Source organism: Petaurus breviceps, unplaced genomic scaffold (genome assembly GCF_028583685.1).
Source record: "Petaurus breviceps papuanus isolate PSGF00001 unplaced genomic scaffold, PetGlider_PUasm1.0 90804, whole genome shotgun sequence".
NCBI classification, from domain to species: Eukaryota; Metazoa; Chordata; class Mammalia; order Diprotodontia; family Petauridae; genus Petaurus; species Petaurus breviceps.
Genome location: NW_027187348.1, coordinates 17,370,755 through 17,379,523, shown reverse-complemented (window position 1 = coordinate 17,379,523; position 8,769 = coordinate 17,370,755).

The window sequence follows — 8,769 nt, the reverse complement described above, 5'->3', positions numbered from 1 at the left end:
TTTTCTTCCCCTTTACCTTTCCCACTTCTTCCCTCCTTTCTATCTATCCCTCCTTTTCCTTTCCCCTTTCCCTTACTAATTCATATAGGGTAAGCTAGATTTCTATACTGTACTGGTAATGGGGATTTGAAGATCTTCCCTGCCCCTTGTATTTGCAGTCAAACAGGTACTTGCGACCTTGTTCTAAGTTCATGATTGTGTCAGGTATTAAGACCTAGAACTTGTGAATGAGTGAATATCACATATAAGGAAAAGCCTGAGCTGAGAGAGGCCAGAACTGCAGGGAGGGTGCATGTGGAGGCTGGGAGGCTATTGTTGGAGAGAGAGAAGAGAACTGAGAACTGAACTGAGAACTAGGAAGCACTGAGAAGAGAAATGAGAACCATGGACTGAAGTGAGAATTAAGAGGATGTGAGAAATGAGAAGAGAGGAGAACTCGGAGGAGGCATGGTTGTGGTGTTGGTATTTTGTCTGTTTTGATGTTACTTTGTCAGATTCATCTGCTGATAGAGGACTGTGCTTTTCTTACAGAAGCCCTGGGACCTTGCTGCTGGTTCAGAAGCCCTGAAAGAGGATTTTCTTGTTGTATGTCTACAGAAATCCTGGGTGGTATTGTTGAAAATTTCAGAGGTCCTAGGACTATACTGATGATATTTGTGGATTTCTCAGACCTTGTCGTTGGGTGTCTGTTGATTTCTCAGTCAAAAAGTGAATTGAGGAGGATTCTGGCAATGTGGATTGATATTACTTTGGCTTTGTTAAGTTTGGTCTTCCCAGGAACAGAAACTGTGAAGGACTTGAGGTGGACCAGGCTCTTCGAGCTTCAATATGGAACAGGAACTAAACAAGAAGCTGTACAAGGAACCGAGAGCTGTCTGTCTTTGACTCCATGTGGCAGTTGGATAGATTCAGCCAGGATCTGGGACCATGGAAGAGCAACCATGGAAGCTGAGAGCCTGCCTTGAGTCAAGATGAAAAGACCTCTTCTTGGGTATTTAATGCAAACTGAGAAGATAATGATTTACTAGGGCTGGGGATCTTTGAACTTTTCATTTATATGATTGAGTTAAGGACATACTAATTAAGGATGAATGGAAACTAATCTCCAAAGAAGAAGAAAGAAGACCTTTTTGATTGAAGAGATTAAGACAATGTGACCTACAGGCAGAGAACTTTTAACCTCTGTACTTTGTGTCAGTTAAGGAGGCTTGCCTCCTTAAGAATGATTGAATTAAGGACTTTCTAAATGATTGTGCTACTCAAAGAATGCTGTCTTTTGCTTAAAACTATGTGACCTCTTTGGTAAAATCTCTGTGGCCATTTTTGTGATAAGTTATTACATTATACCATTGTGAATGCTGTACTTTGATTTCTGTGAATATTTTGCCTTAGTTTGTTACTGAATAAATGGAGAGTTCACTATACTGTTTAATCATAACCTTAAAGCTGTTCACAGCTGCAGTCCTCTGGAAAGCTGCTCATGGTTGGCTTTGCACCTGAGAAAAGTCTCATGAGTTACAATTATAATTTTTTTGCATATAGGAAAGTAAATGGTCCAACTTTAATAAGTTCCTCATGATTTCTTTTTTCCTGTTTTCCTTATGTTTCTCTTGCTTCTTGTATTTGGAAGTTAATTTTTTTTTGAAAGTCATTTTTTTTGTTCAACACTTTTATTTTTTTCCATTAAGAATGATTAAAAGCCCTCTATTTCATAGAATATCCATATTTTTCCCTGAAGGATTATACATAGTTTTGCTGGGTAAGTGATTTTTGGTTTTAATCCTAGCTTCTTTGACCTCCTTTGACCTGAGGAACATATCATATTCCAACCCCTTCAAGTGGTTTTCCATAGTACGCAAATTGTTTCTTCTTGACTGGTTGTGATATTTTCTCCTTGACCTGCGAAATCTGGAATTTGGCTATCATATACCTAGGAGTTTTATTTTTGAGATCTTTTTCCAAGAGGTGATCCCTTTCCATCTGGCCAATTTAATTTTTTTAAGGCATTCTTCTCATCATTGACTTTTTGGACCTCCTTTCCATTTGAGTTAAATCTTTTTTTAAGGTATTATTTTCTTCAGTATTTTGAGGTCTCCTTTGGCAGGCTGTTGACTCATTTTTAATTATTTCTTGTACCATTCTCATTTCTATTCCCAATTTTTTCTCCACTTCTCTTAGGTGATTTTGTAAATCCTTCTTGAGCTCCTCCATGGCCTCGAACCAATTTATATTTTTCTTGGAGGCTTTTGATCCTAGTTTTGACTTTGTTGTCTTCTTCTGCTTCTATGTTTTGATCCTCTTTGTGCTCCCAAAAAGATTATATGGTATAATTGTGTTTCATCTGTTCACCCATTTTGTCAGCCAATCACTTGCCTTTTGAGCTCTTTGTCATAGTAGAACTCTGCTTCCACAGTGGAGAGTGTTGTGTCCCAAATTTCTGTGGTTTTGCACAACTTCTTTCAGAGCTATGAGGAGGGCTCTCTTTCTACAGCTACCACAGACTCTGGAACACTAGTATATCTCATCCCAGTATCACTACCCAAGACTGTGACCCAGATTCAAGCAGGTCGAAGCAAGAGCAATTACCCTCTGAATGGTTATTTGTTCCCCCTCCAATCTGTTGGCCAGGAGCTCTGGAGGCAGCCACATCTCAGAAGCTGCACCTGGCACACAGTTGCCACCACATCTGCTGCCCTAGTGGCAGGGGCCAGACCAAGTTCTTTTCTTACCCAGTTCCAACATATTTCCCTACTGACCTTTTACTTTCTCTTTGGCATTTTTTGGTTGAGAAGCCTGGAAACTACCACAGAAATACAAAAAGTATTTCACACTTCTGAAGTCTGCTCTGGCTGGTCAATGTTGCTGGTCTGGGCCAAAACTCTGGGCTGGCATGGCTTACATGGGACTGCCCTCAGCTCCCTGCTTGGTGTAATAGATCCTTCCTGTCAGCCTGCCAGTCTTCCTTCAGCAGGAGATTTCTTTCTCTCTGTCCCTTTTTTTTGGGTTCTGTACCTCTAAAATTAGTTTAGAGTAATTTTTTACATGTATTGGAAGTGGTTGGAGTAGGAGCTCATGTAAGTTCCTGCTTTTACTCTGCCATCTTGGCTCCACCCCTGTCTTCCGGTCTTTTAATGTAGAAGCTGCAAGTTCCTACATAACCCTGACTATGTTTCCATGATATTTAAATTGTTTCTTTCTGGCTACCTTCAGTACTTTATCTTTGATCTGGTAATTTTGGAATTTGCCTTCAATATTCCTAGATATTTTCAATTTGGGACATCTTACAGGAAATAATTGGTGGATTCTTTCAATAATTATTTATACATTCCAGTAAAACCTCAAGGCAGTTTTCCTTGATGATTTCCTGAAAGATGCTATCTAGGTTCTTTTTTCCTTCATGATTTTCTGGCAGAAAAATAATTTTTATTTTATCTCACATGGATCTATTTTCCAGGTTGTTTTACAAATAATGTATTTTAAATTGTCTTCTGTTTTAATTTTTTTTTTGTTTCTGTTTGACTGATGACTGATATCTCACAGAGTCATTGGCTTCTACTTGCCCAATTCTAAGTTTTAACAATTTTTTTTCATATTTTTGTCTATGTACGTTTATATCCATTTGACTCATTTTAATTTTTAAGGAGTTCTCTTTGGTGAGTTTTTGTTCCTCCTTTTTCATTTGGTCACCTCTACTTTTTAAGGATATTTTTTTCCTTCAGTGTACTTTTTTTCCTATTTGTCAAATTGTATTTTTAAGGAGTTGTTTTCTTTGCTATTTTTTTTTCAATTTGTTCAATTATATTTTTAAGGGCTTTTTTTTTTCTACACTCAGGTTTTTGTCCTTCCTGTTCCAAGCTGTTGAATCTCTCTTGCATACCTGCAATTTCTTTCCCCATTTTTCTTCTACATCTCTTATTTTACTTTTAAAAGTCTTTTTGAGCTCTTCCAAGATGACTGTTTGGACTTGAGACCATTTCATGCTGTGCTTAAAGGTTTCAGATGTGGGTATACTGACAATGCTGTCTTTTCTGAATTTGTGCCTTGATTTTCCCTCTCCCTATAATGAGAATCTATTGTCATTCTCCAATTTTGCTTTTTGCTAGTAGCATTTGTCTTTTGCCTGGCTTTTGAAATTGAGCTCTCCTGTTGGAGTTTGGGAGCACTGACCAAAGCCTCTTGTGCTGGGAACGCCAGACCTGGTCACTGACTTTGCATGCTTGTGTTTCTGGTGCTGGCAGTTGGAGGTAATAGAGGTCTGACAGTTTATATGGTGCTGAGCTGGGGTCAGCAGCACTGGAGCTCTTTGGGTGTGGGTGAAGAATCTGGTGTCTGGGGAATACTTGTTCACCCAGCTTTATATTGGAATGTTTGACTACTGGAAGATGTTTGCCAACCTGAATCTGGACCTTCTGGAGTTGTGCTTAAACACTGGCAACTTTGGTTGCTGGAGAAAACTGTTGCATGTGGTCTTTTCTTATTTGGGGTCTACTGGTCCCCCTGCCTGTGCCAAAGCACTCAAGGGATCCTGTTGTTGGTGCTTGCTTATTCCACCACCTGGGGCTCAAAATCGACCCTTGTTTGCTAAGGTTTGGCTTGCTTCTTGTTTGCTGGGACACCTCCCATCCTGTATTGCTCTCCCTCTCTCAGAGTGAGAGGGGAATTTCTGATTAATCCCCCAAACTTGCTGATCTATAAGATTTCTGCCCGCCATCTTTCTGTTGGCTCAGCTGTTTCAGCCTTTTCCTGGGCCAATATTTTCTGGGCATTAAGAGTTCAATAAGGCATGGTGAGAGTGACTTACTTCTTACTGTGCCATCTTTTCTGTGTCTATTAAAATAATCATGGTTCTGATTTTTGTTTGCTTTTTTAGTGACATGGCCTTTATGCTGATGATTTTCTCAACATTGAACCAACCCTGCATTGCTGTTATAAATCACATCTGGTTATAGTGTATGATCCTGGTGATACATTGCTTTTATCTATTTTTTGTGTAATTGTTATGTAGCACTGACAAAAAGATATATGTTCCTTTCTATCATCATTTACTTTTCTCCAGAGGTCTATCACCTCTAGAGAAAATAGAAAATAGAAAACATCCTATTCACTTCTTTAACTATTTTCTTGTTTATTTTGTGGCTTAATTTAATTAGTTCTGAGAGGGAGAGACTCAGGCCCCCACTAGGACTGTTTAGTTGTCTATTTCTTCTTATAACTCACTTAACTTTTCCAAGAATTTGAATGCTATACCGCTTGTTGCATATATATTTAGCATCGATATTAGTTCATTGTCTATGGTACTTTAAAAAAAGATGTACTTTCCTTCCTTATATATTTAATTAGATTGATTTTCACTTTACTTTGTCTGAGATCATTATTACTACCTCTGCTTTTTTGAACTTCAGCTGAAGCAGAGTGTGTTAGAATTATCTTTTCTCTGTGTGTTTCTCTGTGCTTTGAATGTGTTTCTTATTATTTAAATATTGTAGAATTCTGGTTTTTAACCCTGTATGGTATCTGCTTCATTTTTATGGGTGAGTTCATCTCATCACATTCACAGTTATGATTACTCTGTACTTTTGTCTATTCTATTTTTCCCCTGTTTATACTTTTCCCTCTATCTTCTTTCACCCTGTTCCTCCTCACTATTATTTGGCTTCTGACCATTCCCTCCCTCAGTCTACCCTCCCTTCTATCATCCCCTCCCCCAAAATTTCTTCTCCCCCTCCACTCCTACTCCCCTATAGTGTAAGATAGAATTCTATATCAAACTAAGTGTGCATGTTATTCCATCTTTTAGACAATCATGATGAGAATAAGGTCCAAGCCTTTGTAATTGGTGTTTCATACCATTGTATGTAATAGAATTTAATCCATTTTCCTTCTCCTTTCCTTTATCCCCAGTGCAATCCTCTTTCTCATCTCTTAATTTTTTAATATAATTTCATCAAAGTCAATTTATGCCCATACCCCATCTGTGTATAATGCCTCTTACTTCCCTTATAGTGATACAGTGCTTAAGATTTACCGGTATCATATTTCCATGCAGGGATGTTAATAATTTAACCTTACTAAATAACAATTTTTCTTTCCTGTTTATCTTTTTATTCTTTTCTTGAGTCTTGTATTTGGAAATCAAATTTTCTCTTCAGTTAAAGTCTTTTCATCAAGAATGTTTGAAAGTCTCTTATCTTGTTGATTGTCCATTTTCCCCTTAAATATTATACTCACTTTTGCTTGGCAGTGGATCCTTGGTTGTAATCCAAACTTTTTTTTTCTTTTCAGAATATAGTAATTCAAACTCTCTAATCCTTTAATGCAGAAGCAGTTAAATCCTCTATAATCCTGAGTATAGATTTCTATAGATGAATTATTTCTGTCTTGCTGCTTTTAGTGTTTTCTCCTTGACCTTAGAGTTCTGGAATTTGGTAACATTGTTCCTGATAATTTGGTGCCTCTTTCAGGAGGTGATCAATGGATTCTCTCTCTCTCTCTCTCTCTCTCTCTCTCTCTCTCTCTCTCTCTCTCCCTCCTTCTCTCTATCTTTTTTTTTATTACTGAAGAAAAAACACAGTAAGAAAAGAAAAAGAATCAAATATTAAAACAGGTACAAAATGAGAAAAAAAATCATGTCATATGCAGAGTAGAACATGAGAGAATGCAAAATATATAACAATTAATTTAAATTTTAAGAATGCCTATATAATAGATACCATGCTTTATGTTGAAGGCTGTCTATATTTTATTTGCTTTCTTGTTAGTTTTTTTTTTGGTTGTGGTTCTATGCTTTGCTCTTTTACTTAGTTCTTCCACCCTCTCCCCCAAGAAGGCTATGATTAAGTGTAAAGATAGATAGATAGATAAATAGAAAGATATACATATGTACACATAAATACACACATATTATGTACATACATACATAGACATATGCTTTCCCTGACAAATTCTACTTTTGATCTTTGTTTTTATGTTTGTGCATATCTCTTATTTCCTATCAATCCTGACTCTTGTATTTTACATCTACCCACTTCCTTGCCCTCCAATTACTTAACATACTCCACTTCTAATGATGCCAAACTTATCCTCACATTCCCATTAATGTAAACAAGCAAGTTACTTAACCCTGATTGCTTTTAAAAAAAAGATTATTACTAGTAATTATGTATTTTGCAATAAAGATTGGAGTAAACCTAAGTATGATACAACTTTATAAATTAAAAGCATTTAGGAACAGCTAAAAAGAGTAATTATCTTATTTGAATGAATTATTAGAGGAAGAATAGACAAAGAAGAATTATTTAAGGGGAGAGGGCATTTAATTCCACAGAATCTTACTTTGGTGACAATGAAGATCAAAACACACAACCAGAATGAAACAACAAAGTCAAAGATCCAATATCACAAGTCTCCAAAAAAATGAATTGGTTACATGTCATGGAAGAGCTCAAAAAGGATTTCAAAAATCGAGTAAGAGAAGTAGAGGAAAATTGGGAAGAGAAATGAGAATGATATAAGAAAATCATGAAAAAGAAGTCAAGAATTTGCTAAAGGAGACTCAAAAAACCCTAAAGCAAATAGCACCTTAAAAAAAACAGATGAGGACAAATGGTAAAAGAAATATAAAAAGCCATTGAGGAGAATGCCTTTAAAAAGTAGAATTGTCCAGATGGAAAAGGAGGTCCAAGGGTTTATTGAAGAAAATTAATCCTTCAAAATTAGACCAAATGGAAGGTAATAACATTATTAGAAATCAAGAGAATATAAAAGATAAACAAAACAATAGAAAATAGAAGATAATGTTAATTATCTCACTGGAAAAAAATACTGACCTGGAAAATAGATCTAGGAGAGATAATTTTAAAATTATTGAACTACCTGAAAGCCATGATAAAAAAAAAAAGATCCTAGACATATCTTTCATGTAATTAACAAGTAAACTACTCTGATATTCTAGAACCAGAGTATAAAATAGAAATTGAAAGACTCCAACAATTGTCTCTAGAAAGAAATCCCAAAGGAAACTCCTAGGGATATTGTAGACAGAGTTCCCAGATCAAGGAGAATATTTTGCAAGCAGCCAAAAAGAAATAATAGTAGTATTGTGGAAATACAATCAGTATAATACAAGATCTAACAGCTTCTACAGTAAGGGACTGCAGGATTTTGATTATGATATTCTGGAGGTCAAAGGAGCTAACATTAAAAACAAGAATCACCTACCCAGCAAAACTGAGTATGATACTGCAGGAAAAAAAAATGAATATAGGGGCTGACTATATGGTGTAGTGAATAGAGCACTGGCCTTGAAATCAGGAGGACCTGAGTTCAAGACCAGTCTCAGAAAATTATACTTACTTAGCTGTATGACCTTGGGCAAGTCACTTAACCCTAATTACTCTGCCTTCTCCCTCTAAAAAGCAAACAAAAAATTAATATTAGATGAAATAGAGGACTTTCAAGCATTCTTGCTGAAAAGAGTAGAGATGAATAGAAACTTTTACTTTCAAATACAAGACTCAAGAGAATCACAAAAAAGGTAAACAGGAAAGAAAATTCATAAGGGACTAATTAAAGTTGAACTGTTTACATTGCTACACAGAAAGATGAGATTTGTAACTCATGAGACATTTCTAAGCATTAGGGAAGTTAGAGGAAATAGATAGACAGACAGACAGACAGATAGACAGACAGACAGACAGACAGACAGACAGACAGACAGACAGATAGATAGATAGATAGATAGATAGATAGATAGATAGATAGATAGATAGA